The sequence below is a fragment of the Bidens hawaiensis genome, unplaced genomic scaffold (assembly GCF_021521415.1).
Source record: "Bidens hawaiensis isolate Kalapana, Puna unplaced genomic scaffold, B.hawaiensis_p1.1 tig00031199_1, whole genome shotgun sequence".
NCBI lineage: Eukaryota > Viridiplantae > Streptophyta > Magnoliopsida > Asterales > Asteraceae > Bidens > Bidens hawaiensis.
The window spans coordinates 61104-82131 of record NW_027505207.1 but is presented as its reverse complement, the minus strand read 5'-3'; the positions used below and the strand labels follow the sequence as shown (position 1 = coordinate 82131).

General features: G+C 34.4%; 1 pseudogene across 1 annotated transcript; it reads left to right on the top strand.

Moving 5' to 3' along the window:
* Nucleotides 1–3499: 3499 nt before the first annotated feature.
* On the top strand, nt 3500–8685 carry LOC143611467 (putative bifunctional methylthioribulose-1-phosphate dehydratase/enolase-phosphatase E1 1; annotated as a pseudogene). Its single transcript, XR_013149778.1, has 12 exons — nt 3500–3758; nt 5851–5987; nt 6066–6161; nt 6254–6373; nt 6461–6550; nt 6651–6774; nt 6851–7006; nt 7082–7231; nt 7313–7414; nt 8058–8167; nt 8245–8363; nt 8436–8685. The product of XR_013149778.1 is annotated as a putative bifunctional methylthioribulose-1-phosphate dehydratase/enolase-phosphatase E1 1 (transcript).
* The last annotated feature ends 12343 nt before the right edge of the window (nt 8686–21028 follow it).

Sequence of the window (21028 nt, the reverse complement as noted above, 5' to 3'; positions counted from 1 at the left end):
TTTGTGTTAATAAAACATTGGGTTTTTCATGAACCATGATATTATAAAATAAATTCGGGTTTTCACCCGCAATTTCTATTGTTAATAGATGCATGTAACCAAATTTTCATTTCTTATATGTATAATCCTACTTATTACACATATTATATTCCACACACGAGGATCCTTTAAAAATGTTAGATAAAATTAAAAAAAAAACAACTTTTTTTAACACTGAAAAACATAAAATAAAATAAAACTTACCATAGGTATGCTTTTGTCTGTTTAACTTTTATGATAATTAAATAATACTACAACGAACTTTTTGTAATATTTATAAATAATTAATGTACTAGCTTTTTGTTGTGAACCGATTTAGGATTTATTGTTCAGCTCGAGTGTTTCAAACGTGGATTATATTTATAGCCAAATTGGTTTGGGCTGTAAAATTCACAAAATCTATTGTATTTTGTATTCCATTTGTGGCTTAGTAATAGCTAGAGGTGAAAAAAAAACCCGAACCCGGAACCGGACCCGAAATAAATACCTGAAACCGGTTTTTCTAATACCCGGGGTTTTTAATACCCGAACCCGAACCCGACCCTATCCGTACCCATAGTAATAGCTAGAGGTGCACAAAAAACCTGAACCCGGAACCGGACCCGAAATAAATACCCGGAACAGGTTTTTCTAATACCCGGGTTTTTAATACCCGAACCCGAACCCGACCCTACCCGTAGGGTACGGATAGGGTATGCATTTTGGCACTAAAACCCGAACCCGAAGCGGACCCGATTTGTACCGGTAATACCCGAAAACCCGATTTGTACCCGGTAATACCCGAACCTGGAACCGAGGTTTTCCAATACCCGAAACCGGGTATTTCAAATACCCGATATATACCCGAAAAATACCTTAAAAATACCCGAATAATACCCCTAAAAAGTGTAAACTTTTAAAAAATCCAATCTATATAAAAAAAATACCGGAAAAAAACCCGAAAAAACCCGTAAATAGAATTTTTTTCAATACCCGATAATAGGGTATTCAAATACCCGGTTTTAGAATACCCGGTTCTATACCCTACCCGAATCCGATGCATAGGGTATGATTTTTAGAGACAATACCCGACCCGAACCCTAACCGACTATTACCAATACCCGGTCATACCCGTACCCGGTCATACCCGAACCCGGTTCTATACCCGAACCCGGGTATTTAAAATTCGAATTTTGTGGTCACTTGGTTTTAGACTCACCACATGTTACACCAAAGAGTTCCACCATTTACCGTGGCACAACAACTGTCAAGTTGTAGCCGGCAATATGATTTACTGGGAATGCCCAAGCAAAACTCTGAAGCCAACGTAAGCCTGGTTAAGCCAACTTAGTCTAGGCATAACGGAGTAACGAGACTCTCCAAATTAGAGAGTGCAGTAACCTAACACATAAGAAAGTCGTTCTAAAAAAAGTTAGACTGTGTTAGTTTCTTTTTTCCTTTTTAACAATAAACTTTACATCTAAATATCCTCTAACCTTGTATTTGGAAGGATGTGAATCACATAATTGTTGGATGCATTCATAAATCATGACTTTCACCCATAGTCCCCATTGCTAAGTAGATGCATATAAGTTATAACCAAGTTCTCATTCCTTCAATATTTCAACTCAATAATAATCCAACAATTCCCATTAGTTTCCAATTTGAATTCTACTTTATTCTTTTTCCTCTCATAAGAAATAGATAACCAAATGTGTGTTTTCACGTTCAATTCGAGTAAAATAATTAATGTGGCTTCAAGGAGCTTGCCTCCAATGAATATCGTGGCGTCTATTTTAGAGAATCCGATGGAGGGAAGTTGTGAACAAATGTTTGTGATGAATGTAGTGCGTAAGCCGAAGTGGGTGGCAGAGGTGAGGCTACGCATTAACGAAAACAATTTATCTTTTGTGCCTATTTTCACAAATGTAGTTAACTAACCATCAATCATTGCTTCACGAAAGAAAGATAACAATGTTGTTGACGTATAATAGAACATTAGTATGCCCGTGTAAAGGCACAACTCATGTCTTTGTGATGAAGAAAAGAAGCAAAAAAGATAACTTTATAGACTTAGTAGAAAATCATAGAGAAGCAATCTTGAAATGACAAAATAACAAATACATCTAGGAAGTAGGACATGAGTGAACGAAGCTAAAATAAATGGCTAATGTGACATACATTACTCTACTTATGAGCAGAGCAATAAATGGCAAAAATTTAACCATGAGCTCGATTTTACCTTATTGAAAGACAAACCTAAATTCTTAACCAATAAAACCCAATACACCGATTCTAGGTTCGCGACACTAATTTACTCATTCAAATCACCAATAGACTAAAATGCATAAGAATCTTTCTCTTGAACCCGTAGTTATCAACTATGATTTTAACCAAATGCAATTAATTTAATCCGAAGTTATAGGTGAAAGGTTAAAATTGATTAAAGTAAATAACCAGGTAACATGTCCAAAACACCTTTGACTTAACGTTAAATTTAGACCGGTTAGCAAAATGGGTGATAATGACAAGATTTATTAAATCTTAAAGATTCAATTATATTATATTTATCAATGACATGTAAATAGACAAATAATTACAGAGAAAATTCCGACATATATGACCAAGCCTTCATAAACGATTTTAACACTTTTCTCATCCAATTATAAAATCTATAGCGTTAGAGTTTGTTTTCTATGCATGTAAAAGACTGTTACTCCTAATAATAATAATAATAATAATAATAATAATAATAATAATAATAAGTTGGCCTTCTAATTTCTGAATTGGTAATTTAAAATTTTCAAAGTGAGCTCGACTAACGAGCTTCGAGCAACTCGTGTATTTTTCAAGCTGAGCTTGAGCTTGAATTTTTGGCTCGTTATGTTTTTTTGAGCTGAGCTGGCTCATGGTGGTTCGAGTTCGAGCTGGCCTTGGCTCGGGTCGATTACACCCCTGCTTGTTCAATTGGCACGGGTGATGATTAGACTTTGGGATTATTGAGGTCTCGAGTTCGAAACTCGATTCAACCGAGTTTTCTTATAGTGGTGGATTATTCTTTGATGGAGTTTGTGAGTGCGAGTGAGGCCAGACTTGAAACGTTAAAATCTATAATATATATAATTGAAAACATAAAAATCCAATGTGTCGCGATATGGTCGATCCCCCTTTTTTGGAGTCACCATATTTGCTTGATTTTTTAAATGAAAGCCTCTTATACATTTGACCCGAATTCAAGGGTATGAGTCTTATCAAACCCATATATTTCTTAAACGGGTTATAACATCTCATTAGATTAAATTTTTTTATGAAACAATTTATCATCAAACAATAAGTATATTATTAACATTCATACAATAAAAAAAAGTAAAATTTTAAAAAATAAAAAAAATATTAAAAACAAATAATATAAAATAACCCTAGTAGAACGGGATAAAAACTAGTCAATGTATTAAAAAAATATAACCCAAAACAGCATTTTTCACACCTTTTCTATGCCTAAAAGTGACGCAGTCTGACCCTCTAGTGACTGATGACGGCTAACGGAGCAAAGATGGCGTTAACATCTCAGGCATACTTGGACGGATCTCACGTCAAGCAAACCAAATCACTCATCACCGACTTATGCCGTCTGTTTTACACCTTAGGCTGGGTCTCCGGCACCGGCGGAAGCATCACCGCCAAGGTCCACGACGATGACGTTCCAAAATCCGATCAACTCATCATCATGTCACCGTCTGGTACGTTCTAATTTGATCTGCGTTTCTTGAATTTTATTCAATTAAGGGTTTAATTCGTTCAGGCATTTCGTCGAACACTTGGTGTGCAAAAGTAAATTTAGTTTATTAGTTTAATTTCTCAGCTTTATAGTGATAAAATGAAGTAACCTTTTTAGTACGTGAAACAGTTAAGTTCACAAGATTTAAGTCTTTTTTTATCATTTTGGACATTATTGTTTGTTTGTTTAATAAATGAGTGAACATAAACAAGTATTGTGTTTGAATTTGATTAAAAAACGTTTGTTGTTAGAAATTAGGGGTTAAGTGAAGTTTGTTAGTATCGAATTAGGGGTTTTCCGATAGTATATAGTGACAAAATGAAGTACCTGTGGTTTTGAGTTCACAAGATTAACTCTTTTGTCATTCAGGCATTTCATCAAACACTTTAGTAAATCGTCTAGTTCAGTTTCACTTCCATTATAAGTTTATATAACTAAGAGCACCGGACCTCCACATAAGCATTATATCAGATTCTAAACTTTTCTCATGAACCCCCCACCACGGCCGTCTCCAAGAATTGTAAAAAATAATAATTTTGGTTATGATTTGGATTGTGCAAAAGTTGTTTTGTATAAAAATAAGCTTAAATGAGTTGAGTAATTGAGTTTAAATGTAAAAAATAAATATATTTTTTCATAAAAATATATATAAATTATAAAAAAATTAATTTCGGCCTAGCGGGGTGTTGGGCCGGGGTCCGTCGACCACTCTGCCCTCCTTTAGAGCCGACCCTGCCCCCCACTTTCTTCCATAACACCAATGCGATACAAACCAATATATGTGTGTGTAGGGGTGTGCATGGGTCGGTTTGGAGCGGTTTTAGGCCAAACCCATAACCATAACCAATATGTCTGTTAATTATTAACCATAACCATAACCGATCCATTGTGGCGGTTTCGGTTAATAGGTTTTGAAGGTTATAGCGAGTCGGTTATGGATCGGTTAATCGTCACAAACCAATGTATAACTGAGCCTAAAACTTTGTACTAAAAAAATAAAAATGACATGACATAGTTCAACAAAATATATAATTCTTAATATTAATAATATATATTCATCAAACAAACGATAAATGGATTAACTCTTTAGTTAAATTAAATCATATAGTATAAAAATGAGAGAGTTATTAGTTTATTAATTTCTTTAATTTTCTCCAAATTATAAAGCGTGTGTCTAGTCATACTCGATAAAGTTGAGAATCTTGTAAATGGGGCGGTTCGGTTTTGGCGGGTTTGAAATAATCTTTAACCAAAACCGACCCGTATTTAGTGGTTTTCAAAAATTCATTAAACCGACCCGTTGGTTATGTCGGTTATCGGTTAAAATCGGTTCGGTTTTGTCGGTTATGGTTCGGTTAATGGTTATGGCGGTTAATTTGCACCCCCCTATGTGTGTGTGTGTGTGTTAGGGGTGGTCCACCTGGTCAAAAGCACGCCTTCATGCGCCACGTTCTCTCGGACCGCATGATGTGGTGCACGGCGTGGGTGCTCCAACAGGGTTGTAAGTATTGGTCTAGGCGGCCGAGGCGAGTTTCTTCAACTCAGTCAACATGATTCGGAATCGGTCAAACTCAAAGCTAGTCGATCCAACTTGGTCAAGTCGGATTTTCGCTATCTTTTAACGTATTTTCATATATATATATATATTTTTTTCACGGAGATACCTTGGAAGACAAGAATTAAATGATTATTATGTATATAATATTAAATAATGAATATCAATTTTTTTAATTCTTTAGTATTTGAGTATGTATCTTTTTGTTTATATTGATATATACATATTTTGTTATAAATATTAGTAAACCTATGAAATTTGACATATATTTTCCTGAAAATTAATTTCTTTATAATTTACCATGTTCGAGTACCCCCGAGTACTCGCAACTCCCCTGGCAGCTCCTAACGACTTCTGCAACCATGATCACTAACAACATAAAAATTGGTTTGGTGTAGAATAATAGGCTTTATTATTACCTCTGACCTGATTTGTTAAGCTAACCAACTGACTTAAACTCCTAAAAATTTCCACCTATAGACTGACACATATCATATAGGTGTGCAAAAGGAAAGAATGGTGGAAGAAGATATGTATGTGTTATCTTGTAGTGGCGATATCTTGTTTACTCCATCACCGAAACCGTACCCTCACAAGGCTCCAAAATGTTCAGATTGTGCCCCTCTTTTCATGAAGGTACTTGCTAATTCAATCGTGTGACTTGTAATCAATCATTTCCAAATTTTGATTTACAGATGTTTTTGTGTCTTCCAGGCTTATCATATGCGGAATGCTGGTGCAGTAATTCACAGTCACGGAATGGAATCTTGTCTTGTGACTATGCTTGATCCTTTGGCAAAAGAGTTTAAGGTAAGTCAATATGATTACCATTTATCTTCGTATATTGCGTTTTGTAAAGATATTAACGGTGATTATGAATTCATGTGATTTGATTTGGTCAGATCACTCATATGGAGATGATCAAAGGAATTCAAGGGCATGGTTATTATGACGAGCTTGTGGTTCCGATAATAGAAAACACTGCTCATGAAAGGGAGTTGACTGATTCTCTAGCTGCAGCAGTATGTTAACTTCAATTTTTCATTTTTATTTTGGTTAAATTTGAAAACGATTGATTATTAAAGAAACTTTTTACTTTTTATCAACAGATTGAAGCGTACCCGAAAACAACTGCGGTACTCGTACGAAACCATGGTATTTATGTATGGGGTGATTCCTGGATTAGTGCCAAAACACAGGTCTTTATTTTCTACTCATTTTTGCATTTGTCAATTCTTTTTTTTTTTTAATATTTGTTTGTGTATTTATAGTTAAAGGTATATGTTTTCAATCTTTCAGTCTGAATGCTACCACTCTCTTTGAAGCTGCAATCAAGCTTCATCAATTAGGTCTTGACTGGTCAACTCCGAGTCATGGTCCAATTCAAAGATCCAAACCGGTTTTAGGTGACACGTCTCAGAAGGTAGGGGCTTTTATAGTTAACTCAAATATGTTTAAATTATTATGATTCGTTAATAATTGATCAAATTTTGTTCCAGCGTTGTATAGTTCTTGACATTGAAGGGACAACAACACCGACATCATTTGTGACAGATGTTCTTTTTCCATATGCCAAGAACAATGTGCAAAAACATTTGGAAGAAACATATGATACTGATTTCACAAAAGATGATATTAAGCTGTTGCGATCTCAAGTAAGCTTCATTAATTGATAATATTATTATTTTTGTATATTTAATTGGTTGTAATATTATCTCATATATATGCAGGTAGAAGATGATTTAAAACATGGGGTTGCAGGTGCGGTTCCAATTCCGTCTGAAGCGGCTGGAAAACAGGCGGTGATTGCTGCTTTGGTTGCTAATGTTGAAGGAATGATCAAATCCGACAGGAAAATTACTTCATTAAAACAGTTGCAAGTAAGCAAATTTTAACATGCGGAAGACGTTATTAACTTTTTTAATTAGATTTATTCAAAGTTGCTGAGTATTATTATTTAGGGTCACATATGGCGCACTGGATTTGAAAAACATGAACTTAAAGGAATCGTGTTTGATGATGTACTCTGTGCTCTTGAAAAATGGCATGTTTCTGGGATAAAGGTTAGTTCTATATTTCGTATGGATTTTTGTAAACGTTTTGGCCGTTTTTTCTATATTTTTAGTGATGTCTTATTTGATGGTAGGTGTGTAAACAAACTGAACGTTCTGTGAATAGTTTGTGAACCGTTTGGGGGGAAGTTCGTTTATTTAATAAACAAACAAACATTAACAAAAAAGTTCTGTTCATTTAATTAAATGAATGAACAAGAACACATGTTCCGTTCGTTCATTTAAATTTGTTGATGTTCGTTTTTTTACATTCATTTGTGTTTGGTAGTTTCATAAGTTCGCTTGTTTATGTTCGTTAATATATTCATTTATATTTTTTAGTCCATTACAGCTTACACGTTTACAACTTAGTATAGGTTTAATAACTTTTTAAGCCCAATACAGTGTTATTCAGATTACTTAAAACTAGTTTTAGGCTTTTAGCTTAGTTATGTTCGTTCATACTGTCAATGAGCGAACATAAACAAACATGTTTATTTTTCTTAATGTACGAACACGAACAAGAAAACCTATTGTTCGTGTTCGATTGTTTGTTTGGTCAAGTAAAATGAACAAACACGAACATGCTTCGTTCGTGTTTGTTTGGTTCATTTACAAGCCTATTTAACTGTGAAAACAACTGTGTGTTCGTCAGGTGTACATTTATTCAAGCGGTAGCAGATTAGCGCAAAGGCTGTTATTTGGATATACAGATTATGGGGACTTAAGAAACTACTTAAGTGGATTTTTTGACACCACAGTCGGGTAATTTACATTATCGTTTCTCAATCTTGATTTCATAATAAACATCAAACCCTAATTTTGTAATTGCTTGATAACAGAAACAAGAAAGAAACAAAAAGTTACGTCGAAATATCAGAATCACTCGGAGTTCATAAGCCATCAGAAATCTTGTTTGTGACCGATGTTTATCAAGAAGCGGTTGCTGCAAAGGCAGCTGGTAAATAACACACTCATATATAATTATAGAATATTCTTTATCATAATGTTAATTCTACTACTTTTATGTCAGGTTTGGAGGTTGTGATATCGGTTCGTCCTGGAAATGGACCGCTTCCCGAGAATCACTGGTTCAAGACAATCAAGTCTTTTTCGGAGATTTGAGGTTGGTTTACATAAACTTAATATTGCTGCATGTGACACTTGTATTAGAAGTTAGAAAGTACTTTTTGTTGTTGAAAAATAAGTTAAAATAATATTTAAATAAAAAAATCGGTTTGATGTGTGGCAAAGCATTTACTTTTCACATAGACTTTGTAACGTGAATCTGATGCAACTATCCACTCTCTTTTCTTTATTTGCTTTTCAAATCTTTTTGCTCAATCTCTTTTATTAATCTCCTGTTTAAGAATATTAATTAATCATGGACGATAACTTTTCTCGTTAAATATGGTCATGTGCAAGACATATGAGGGTATTTTGGTCATTCTACTGTTAAAAATAAAATAATATTAAGTATATGTATGCTCTCTCTCTCTCTCTCTCTCTCAATATCTGGCTGCCCTTTAGCCGTCACAATAATACACGGAAACCGATTGTAAAACCGATCCTTCAGTAATCTCATATACATAGCATCCTTCTCAACCAACAAAATAAACAACGCATCACTCGACATATCCCCGACTCGATACGGGCGGGCGGTGGACTTGTCTTTGAGGACAATGCGGTCGATTTCAGGGACGTAGAGTTGGTTAGTGGCGGCGCATGAGGAGACGTTGAATGAGAAGCCGTTGTCGTTGAGGATGGATTTAGTTAAGGAGATGGCTAGGGTTAGGATTTTGTTTTGGACAGGGGGAAAAGGGGAGATCGGAGACTTCACGACAGGTGGATGCGAGTGAGAGGTCGGCTAGGGTTAGGGTTTTGGAAGTGAAGGCTGAGGATTTGGTGGATTCGGTTAAGGATTTGAGTGTGGAGAGGATGACGGAGTCTGGTTTCAGGCGGTTTTTGAACGGGAGGTGGACGAGTTGTCGTCGGAGTCGGAGTGATTTGAGGAAAGTGGTCAATGGGAGTTCGTTTCGGTGTCCGGAGTGACTCGGTGAGTTGGGGAGAGACTAGAGAGGTTTGTTTCGTTGTGTCGGCCAAAGCTTGAAAGGGTTAAGATGAAAAATCAGAGTGGCCGAAGGGGAAGGAGCTGCCGGAACTGGTTTGGTGGTGACTAATGGGTGGTTTTGGCTCTAAGCACGAGTGGGGTGGGGTGTTGGGGTCCGGTTATGCTAGTGGTGTAGAGAGAAAGAGAGAGATTTGGGGGGGGCGGGGGATAATGAGGTGATTTCGGTGACGGTGGCTGTGGTGTTGGATCTAACCAATGGTAGTGGTGGTGGCTTGAACTGAGAGAGAGAGAGAGAGAGAGAGAGTTATATACATTTTATATTTTAGTTTTAATTACTAAATACATAATAAAATTACACTTCTACGCAAGACACATGATCAGATTTAATAAGAAAAATTAACTCAGTGCCAAAGGACGTAAGTTGAAAGGGATTTAATACATGAATTATGTCTTTTGCTATTTGTTTCGATAAATGATGTCTACTGAAAATCCGATCAAACGTAAAGGACGTCTTTTGCTATTTTGTCTATTTAATATTCTTGTTTTATATTCCAATTTGTATATATTTATTTTAGGGGTATTGTTTTTTAATACTCCCAACTTTTAGTCGTTGGATGATAACACTCTCAACTAACAATTTGTCTCCTATCACTCCTAACTTGTAACTTGTTTTCTTCTATCACTCCCGAACTTAATGGACCCTAACTCCGTTAGTTTTTTTGCTAACACGACATTTTTTTTTGACGTGGCAATCATATGTGACATTTTTTAAAAAGTTGTGGGTTCATGCCACCACCTCATCATCTTCTTTAGAAAAACCCTAACAACACACCCTCTACACCTCCACTACCACCACCTCATATAACCACCGCCAGTAACACCGTAGCACCATCATTCATTTCCCCCAAATAATGAACCATGATTTCAACCACCGCACCAGGGGTAATTAAAAGGGAAAATTACCAAAATAAACAACTTTGACCAACTTTTTTTCAAAATTGACATGCCTATTTTAGTCTACATATCTCCAATCATTGAGTTTTTGATCAATAAACAAGTGACACGCCAGCGAAGCCGGCTAAGCCTTAGCCGCCACTTTATGGACACAGAGTTTTATGAAAAGTAAACGGGACCCACATTTAGCCACTAAACTTAGCCTACATCTATGGTTATTTAGCTGGCATCTTTAAATCGTAGCCGGCTTCGGGATACGTGTCTATTCACATAGCCGACTCCAAATTTTCCTTCTTAGTCAGCTCCAACTCGACTTGTAGGCTAAAGCTTCACTTAGTCGTCTTCTTTTTTTCGTTTAGCCGTCTAATTTTGACTGCCAAAATTGAAAGTTTTACCAACCTCACCAACCCTTTTAATTTAGCCGGCTTATCTTTTTTTCTCATAGCCATCTTGTTAGCCGGTATAAATTTAGCCCCAAAAATTAAATATTTTTAGCTACTCAATCAATTTTTTAGCCGGTTTCTAATATTTTTTTCTCTTAGTCGTCAAATTTTTTTCTCCAAGCCGTCATGCTTTAGCTATCAGAAATAAATACATTTACCTACCCACATTTAAGTTTTCACCAATCATTCTTATATAACTATACAACCATCTTCACTCCATTTTATAAAGCTATCTTCACCTTATCATTTTTTTTACTTTCTTATCACACAAGATCCTCATTTAAAAAAAATATGTTTATTAACGTAGTCGTTTACTCGGCTTGTAGGCTAAAGCTTCATTTAACCATCTTTTTTTTTATTTTAGCCGCCAAAATTTAAAATATTTACCAAACCAATTAAATAATTAGCCTACCAAAGGTTTTTACTTTCTTATTAAACATATATAAACCCATCTTCACCTTACCAAAGGCTTTTTACTTTCTTACTATACCATATCTATTTTTTCATTTAAAAAAAGGTTTGTTAACCAATAAAGTTGAATTAGGTAGTTATTAATAAAGTTGTTTTTATGAAAGAACTCGGTTTATTTTTATTAATATTATTTTATGTATGTAGATACTAAAAGTAATACACGGAAATGTTCATTAATAATAAAAATTAAGAAACATAATAATAACAAAACATACTAAATAACGATTACAATCTACTTGATGGTAGGCCGACAACGCCAAAAAATTGACGGCTAAGAGAAAAAAAAAATAGAAACCAGCTAAATATTTGATGGAGTAGGTAATAATATTTAATTTGGGAGCTAAATTTACACTAGCTAAGAAGACGACTAAGAGATAGAAAGATAAAAGCCGGCTAAATATTTTGTAACAACTCGGATTTTTATAAATTAATATACATTAATCTTATTACTCGATTCATTTTTTATGTTCGGGAAATTTTATCACGCTTATCGAGTATATAAATTTTTATAATATTATTACTAGTTATTTATTTAATAGATGTTTGTAACTTTCACTTTATGGCAAAAATCACCCTTAACTAGACTATTAACCTCTTTTGTACCCATCCTCAATCATCAGGGACTGAGATTGAATTTATGTTATAACCCATTATATGAACTGGATACCCATAACCCGTATCCTGATCCCTTAAATCGCAACCCAATTTCAAATTGGGGATATCTTGTACCATAATTCTCGTAATAAACTTGGAATTAGACCATGCATCATATTATACCTTCTATACGCGGTCTAACGACAATATTAATTATGTAAATTCAATCAATTTGATTCGCTATACTTAATTAAACTTGCCGACTCTATTATAATCTTGTAATACAAGCTATCGTTGGTTGTAACTCAATTAAATTGGCGGAAACCATCCCTCTAGATCGCAAACCAAACCCCCAAATCCAATTATACTTGCCGGATCGTTTTCTGGGTGTTCTTGTCATCACCACAGCCGGCCACTGTTCTGTTCCGTTAACCCTTCGTCGGCCACCTTCCGAGGTAATTAATTACATGGTTTTGATCGTGTTCTTGTGCAGATCAAATCCCCAACATCAATTTGGTTAATATCGACGGGATCGATTGATTGATTGTTAGGGTTCTTGATCAGTTTATGTTGTTCCTGCTTGTGCCTTTAAGTTATGGAAACCAGACTCTGTTTGCATGTTGCTGGATAGCCCAGCTTGTTTGACACCTTGGTTACGGGGGGCAGGTCGCGAGTTCGACTCCCTGCACCCCGGATTTTTTGGTGATTTTTGATTAATTTCTTTTTAAATCATTAAATGATTATACTACTAATACTATTTACTAATAAAGATTATCTTAACAAAAACCGATTTGTAATACTCGTTTAACTCATGTTTTCATTCATGTATATACGTATTAATAATATAGTTAAGTATTTTATAAAATATCATAATTTATATAACTATTATTTATTTATTATCTTTTATCTATTACTTACTACATTTATTTAAAAGAAATCTTTATTACTAATAAAAAATATATAAATATATTAAATGTATTTTTTCGATTGAATTAAACGAATCTCTTTATACAATTTATCCAACAATTTTATAAATATTTATTCAAGTATTTTTATGTATTTTATATAATTAAATCATGTTTATTACGATAAAACTTGATAATGAAATTTATAATAAAAAAATAATGAAATAAATAGCCTTTGTAAGATTTCACTCGTTCATCAAATCCGAACCTTTATTTAGTTTTAGACTCTTCATTCAATTCGTATTTATACCTCAGCTATTGTTACTTAGGGTTTCTCGTCGATAATTTCCGAAGAGCGTAACTCTTGTTTAGTAGTGTTCTTACCGCATTCGTTTATCTCTTGCTTTTTGCTAAGGTGAGTACCACATTCCCATATTTTATTTGTTTTCAATGTTTTGGGGACATATGCGTAAATATATTTTCTCATATATACTTATACATAAAACTGCAACTTTGTCTTATGTGTTAACAACTTATACCTTACTTGTTTATGTGCTTATTTTCTTTGTATGCTTTCGCATTCGGAGAGGTCCAACATAATCTCAGTTTAGTATGATCATACGCCAGTCGTTAGCCTTTGTGCTTCTCGACATCTCAGTTATACTTTCTCATTTGGTTAATTTGTTATTCTCATATGAATTGTTGCAAATACTTATTTTTATACTATACTATATGTACACTTAAACTGGTGTGTTGCTCACTCAACATGTGTTGTTGACAAAATTCTATTTTATACGCATATGCAGGTTGGTGAAGACTTAGTGAAGACTTTAGTTAGAAGAATACTTTAATCAAGAAGTATAAAATTTGTATTGTTGTATATAAATTATGTACTTGGTTGTAATTTGATTTATTTGATAATTGAATTCAATTAATAGATATTGTCATTTAAATATTGTATGATAGTACCTTGAGAGCTGTGACAATCAGTTCGCGCCCCGACATTTCCGCCGTAGGTTGGGGTGTGACGTATTTAATATGGTTGGTAAGGTTGGTAAGCTATTCAATATTGGCGGCTAAAATTAGACGTCCAAAAGAAAATAAAAAGACGGCTAAATGAAGCTTTAGCCTACAAGCCGAGTAAACGACGACGTTAACAAACGTATTGTTTTAAAAAAGAGGATCTTGTGTGATAAGAAAGTAAAAAAATTTGATAGGGTGAAAATGGTTTTATAAGATGGAGATATGGTTGGTGAAAACTTAAATGTGGGTAGGTAAATGTATTTATTTTTGATAGCTAAAGCATGCCGGCTAGGAGAAAAAATATTGATGACTAAGTGAAAAAAATAATAGAAACCGGCTAAATAATTAATTGAGTAGGTAAAAATATTTAATTTTGGGGGCTAAATTTACAACGGCTAACAGATAAAAAGATAGAAGCCAGCTAATATTTAATAAGGTTGGTAAAATTTTCAATTTTGGCGGCTAAAATTAGACGGCAAAATGAAAAAAAGAAGACGACTAAGTGAAGCTTTAGCCTACAAGCCGAGTTGGAGCCGGCTAAAAATGAATATTTGGAGCCGGCTAAGTTAACATGCACGTATCCCGAAGCCGGTTAAGAGTCAAAGATGTTGGCTAAATAACCATAGATGTAGGCTAAGTTTAGCCGCATTGGACACTTGTCGAATTTTTATAGGCTAAATGTGGGCCTCGTTTCCTTTTCATAAAATTCTGTGTCCATATAGTGGCGGCTAAGGTTTAGCCGACTTCGCTGATGTGTCACTTGTTTATTGGTCAAAAGCTCAATGATTGGAGAGATGTAGGTTAAAATAGGTATGTCTATTTTGGAAAAAAAAGTGGGTCAAAGTTGTTTATTTTGGTAATTTTCCCTAATTAAAACTAATCAAACCAAAAGGAAGAACAGATTGTTACCTGATCTCGAAGCTGAGTTACGGTCACATTAATCAAGTTCATTGTAGTGGTTCATAATTCGGTCCTAAGGTCGCTCGAAGTGGATATATGATTCTATTCTTAAAAATTCGTTAAATAGTGATGGTTTATCAGTTTTCAACCTCGCAGGAAATCGTCTAGAATCATTATTTTGCGGTGCAAGAGAAGACAATGAGACGATTGGATTGCGAATTGGGATGAGCGTAAGTCATTATTTCACGCATCGTTCGACGAGCCGACTCAAAATTAAAAGATAAAAAAGCAATCAAAGGAGTTAAATCAGGTTTCAGGTTGAAAAAGAGGGATGAGCGGCCACCGAAGGTGTTTGAGGTCTCGTCGAAGTTGCTATTGAGATCTGGTCGAGCATTTGTGAGTTGTAGAAGAAAGTAAGGAGGCGATGTACTAGTGGTGGGTGGTAGTTGAAGTCAATGTTGTAAAAGTGGATTATAAGGCTGAGTACTCTCCGAGTACTCGCTACAAGGTATGTCTCCGAGGCGAGTTTCTGTAAATCCGCCTAGTTACTAAGAATCGGTCAAATGTGGTCAACCTTAGCTAGAACCACATTTATCGGTGAACTTGGACCGATTTTGACTCATAAAAAACATAATTCGTATTTCATTAATATTAAAAACAAATATTAATTTTTTTAAATTAATGATTAGTAATTTTTAGAATATTTTATTATTTAAAAATGTATTTCTTTTATTTATATTGATATTTACCTATTTTGTTATAAATATTAGTAAACTTATGATATTTGACATATATATAATATCAAAAAATTAATTTTCTTTCTATTTACTATGTCCGAGTATTCTCCGAGTACTCCCCGAGTACTCCGAGTACACCCAACTTTCCAGTCGGCCACCTAGGGTCCGCCTAGCGACTTTTTCAACCTTGGTTGAAGTCAAGGTTGATGATTTAGGGAAATGAATGGTGGTGTTGCGGTGGTGGTGTTACCGACGGTGGTTACATGTGATGGGGTGGGTGATTGGGTAGTGTTGGGATTAGAGGTTAGGGTTATTTTTGGAGAAGATGATGAGGTGGGGGCATGGATCTACAACCTTTTTTAAAAAAATGCCACCTATGATTGCCACATCAGAAAAACATGTCATGTCAGCAAAAAAAAACTAACGGAGTTAGGGTCCGTTAAGTTCGAAAGTAATAGAAGAAAACAAGTTACAAGTTGGGAGTGGTAGGAGACAATTGTTAGTTGAGAGTGTTAGTCTAACGAGTGAAAATTGAAAAGTGATCATATGAAACAACAAATGTTTTGTTGTAACTTACCCATTCTACTAACAGAGAACCATATGAAACAACAAAAGAATCGGTCGTGGGCTCGGTCTAAAGATTGAAAAGTGATCAATTTTGCACGTTCAAGACACCAAGTGATCAATTTGATTGAAAAGTCAAGAGCATAAATTTGTTAAAAATTTAATAAAAACCATGGCTTCAAACATTCGTTTTACTAGAATTGGAACATGAGTTATAAAGTCAACTTAAAGCCCCTCAGAAGGGAGACATGAGTTGTAAAGTCAACCTATGCTTCTTGTTAGGTGTGAAAAAAAATTGGTTGCAAGAAACTAAGTGAAGAATAATATACTTTTTCTTAATTAATGACTTTTTTAATGATCTAAAACATATGATTTAATATGACTTCAAGTTTGTGTTAGTAATGAGATCAAGATAAAAGAGATGTTACCCTATGAACACATTAATCCACTTTCGTAACTTCTCGCGGTTTTCAACTAAGATTCGTTTAGCAATACTTTCTTACATAGTTGTAACGTGTTAATCAACAAGAAACATGTTCGTATTTGTCTTAGCTTGTTTACTAATCTAGACATAGCACATTTAATCCAATCAAATCATGCATTAACCGCCGTGCCCTTCTATGTGACTTGCGTTTCTTTATGCGTACTGTACTGATTATGGTTGGAGCCTCCGTGTGACATTCGTCAATTTCGGGTCTCGTTTGTATTCGTTTTTGTATTCATTTATCATGTAAACCGACCCATTTTGTAAACCAAAGCTTATGATATAATCAAAATGATGGATTTTATGTTACAATATTGTTTTAGACTTGTTGGGTCTTGAAAACATTCTTTTTGGTCCTTAAAACTCTTTAAAATGACTTAAACCAAACTTTGGGGACTATTATTGCCATTTACCAAAAACTTGTTTGACCATTTCAACCATCACATGCATCTTTACCCTATTTGTATGAACCATACTCTTACCATTATAAAAGCAAGGCTCCATACACCATTTTGGTTGTTCATCTTCTCCAAAATCTCTCTCAAATCCAAGTATTCATCTTCAACATTTTGTTACTTTGATTTCTTAAGGTCAACTAACTATGGTCTTTCATTTTAACTTGTTCATCTAATATTAGTAACACTTGAATATGGTGGTACAACATATATATAATACACACCCCTTGTTTCCTTTATTTGTTACTTCACCGACTCCGGTTGGTTAAGTTTCGAATGTCATAAGGCAAGGCTTCATGGAGTACTTCGTGTTCTTGATATATATTTACACACACATAACTTATTATACATATCACTTATGACTAACTTCTAACCCTTTTTAGTTTGTTCATCTTATTTACAAGTTCCATGGTGTGGGTTTGTATAAGACTAACCTCGGTTTAACCGAAACTAGTCCAAACCGGAAACCGAACTTTTGTTTACTAGTTTTGTTAAAATAGTTGTTTAAACATGTTTATTGCTAGATTTGAGTTTCAAAAATCATTTTTACAAGTTCTTTGATATTAAGCATATGGAATCCATCTATGAACTCGTTGGGAGATGGAAACCGAACTAAACTGAAACTTTTGCTTAAAAGACTTGTAGTTAACTTTTTAGTTGTAAAATTTAAGTTTTCTTCATTTATAAACCAATATACAAGTTCTATGATATTTGGGCATGTAGAAACCATCTATGAACTATTTGTGAGATGGAGACCGAACCAAACCGAACTATACCGACTTTTACTCGCTTAAGACACACAAGTGTGTTTTTAGCTATCAAGACTTGTATATTTCTTTAAAAATAGTTTACAAACTGATTTTAATTATTTTCTTAAGTACTTGGAATTGTTGGATCCAACTTGATCTCATCACATAGTTTGGACCGACAAAACCGAACACTCGCTTAACGTGCGTTGTTAGTTCTAAACAATAGATCTACATACTTGGTTAAGTGTTAGTATATTTTAATGAGTTATCTCATAACAATTAATATGTTGGAAAGTTGACTTTGGGTTTGACCATTTGTCAAGACCCGAATCGCCCGAACACTCGTTAAAAACCCGTTTTAGTATCTTTGTCCCAAAGGAACTTGCATTTTAGCATTTTTCAAACCTTATTACTTAACATTGGTTAAGTAAATATTAAGGTTAGATACTTTAACCCGGTTTTGAGCAAACTTACATTTTTAAAGGATTGTTATTATAAATTCTTAAATAATTACATTTTAAACCTTGAACTTTAATTGTTTACTTTTTGCAACAATTATTTTATTTAAAGATATTCAAGACAACCATTCTAAATCCAAGATTTTATTGTCATTTAGGCCTTGCTCGTTAAACTTCATCCATCCGATTATTCATCTTTTACCGATCAAGTTTTATACTTGAACGTGAGTAACTTCATACCCCGTTTTCTATATTTTGTTTTGGGGTGACATTTCATACTTATTCAAATCAAATGCTTTATACTTGAGTCTTAAATCACAAACGTTGTTGTATACTTTACTTGAATAATTACTCGATTTGGTGTTCTATGCTTATATGCCTATGAGTTTATCGCTTTCGGTTGGTGGAATCTATAAATCCTAGACTACTTGGCATCCCCTTGTAGCAAGGTTTCGTTAACGTAATGCAATTAACGATATTCTATTAAATCCTAGACTACTTGGCAATCCCTTATAGCTAGGTGGCGCTAACGTAATTCTATTAGCGATTGTCAATTTATCCAAGTTTATAGCTATTATTTATGGTTTTGTATACTAGTTTTGTGGCTTTTCATACTATATATCTATTGTTCAAACTTATGAATTGCTCACCAACCTTTGTGTTGACAACTTTATTTTATGAAATATTACAGGTTTGCATCTAGGTTGATTATGGAGTTTGGTGAAGAAAATGACACAAATACCGTTAGGATATTAGCAAAAATGAACAATATTTGATTTGCTATATTTTGCTATATTTTGTTGTATTTGACTTATGAATATTTGGTTATGTGACATTTTCGATGTTGTGAAATGAAATGAGTTTGTTAAATATTGTCGCTTTAAATAGTGTCATGCGCTTATGGGCAAACGTTACACCTCGGCATGTTCCGCCGCCTTTGGTCGGGGTGTGACATATTGGTATCAGAGCCATGACAATTAAGATAGGTGGTTAGACGTAACAACCTAGAATTGTTATGCTTAGGGTCATATACGTGTGTTCATACGTTTTTACTCAATTTTATTGTTCATATCGCATGTTTATTTATGAACTTGTTTAAAATTCACCAATATCCTAAATGTTCACATACACACACTTTCATAGTATTTCCAAGGTATCCTTACCTTAAAATGCAAAAAGTAGATTTTTATTGTGTTTTATGGATTACAAGATTAACTTGGATCCCGTTGTTTCAAATCCCTTAAAGGTTGCGTTTATATCGGGTTTGTAGCCATCATAGAAAACGAGACATTATAAAATGATCATTTGACAAAAAGATTCCAAGGATCGAAGGGGGGGGGGGGTTAACATTATTCAAAATCTTTTCAACTTGTATATCCTGGACATTCAGTGATGAATAACCTATAACAAAAACTTAAAAATTAGTCACCGAATATAATTATATAAACAATATAATTACCAATAAATATTTAATACGCGTTGAACACAATAAAACTTTTACATTTTCGGTAACACACATGGGAGTATCAAGTCAGGCAAGGCAACTAAATCCATGGGTGTAACAAACATTTTCGGTAACAAACATGGGTGTATCAACCATTCTAGGGGCGTAAAGCGCACTAAATCCAGGGCCTTCACAAAATATATATTTTGTGTTTAGATCCCTAATGCGCATGACAGGCCATCGGTGGAGTCGTGGAGTTAAAGGTTCAACTTGTACCTCCAAACCACCAATGAAAATTTGCGTTACGGAACCAAAACCATAATGCAAAAAGGTTAATGTGTTAAACATAATACATAAGTTAAAGGAACACTAGTTATATATGAAATCTCTAAACTATCCCTTTGCGTACTCTAAACAAACATAAAACAATTAAACTACGTACACAGATAGCCTAGACAGTACAAAAAATCAACACAAAAACAATAAATATATATATATACTAGCAAAAAACTTTCAAATCCAAATATACAAATGTATAAGTTGAGAAAAACAATGATTAACTTAACTTTATACAAACTAGATTTCTAAACTTATTCCTTCATCGTTCTATTATTTCTACAGCAACCACAACAATTATATGAAATTTAACAAAATATATAGTACGCCAAGCAGTCAAGCATACAGTCTTCTATCAAATTAACTCACCGTCTTCAAATTTCTACATAAATGACTTACAATTCCATCAAGCAATTTGAAAAGAAAAAAAGTTAACTGTCTAGAAGAATAGAGCCTAGGACCTTGAGTTTATTAATCTCATGTCTCTTAGACTACACTTTTTGTTTAGTTTTGTAAGGGGTTTATGTAACATCTCGAAAATTCTCCGTTTAAATTTAGGTAAAAAATGTCGATTCTCAAAGTTAGAGAGACTAAAATGAAAATTATGAGTTTCTAGACCCATCACGCTATGCAACGGGATAATTGTAATGCCATCGTGATAAGTGATGGAAGTTCAACAACTGAGAAGAGGGCGGTGTCATGCTATGCGATGGCCTAACCAATTGGATCATCAATACGCGAAGTCCACGTTAAGTAACCGAGTACATGTGTCCAACCATGTGTCAACACGTGACACGATTTTACAAATTGCGTCGTCGCGATACGTGACAGCCACAAACCAAGCTAGATCACGTTACGCGATGGGAGCCCGAACATGCCTATAAAAGGGGGGCTACGCACTTGAACCTATTTCATCCCAAAACACCTTCACTTTCACACACATAACCTAGGAATCCATGCCCCAACCATTCCGGCAAACCGACGACCCGTTTTCTTGACGTTCGTGCAAGATACGAAGTCCGAAAGCCCTGCGAACGC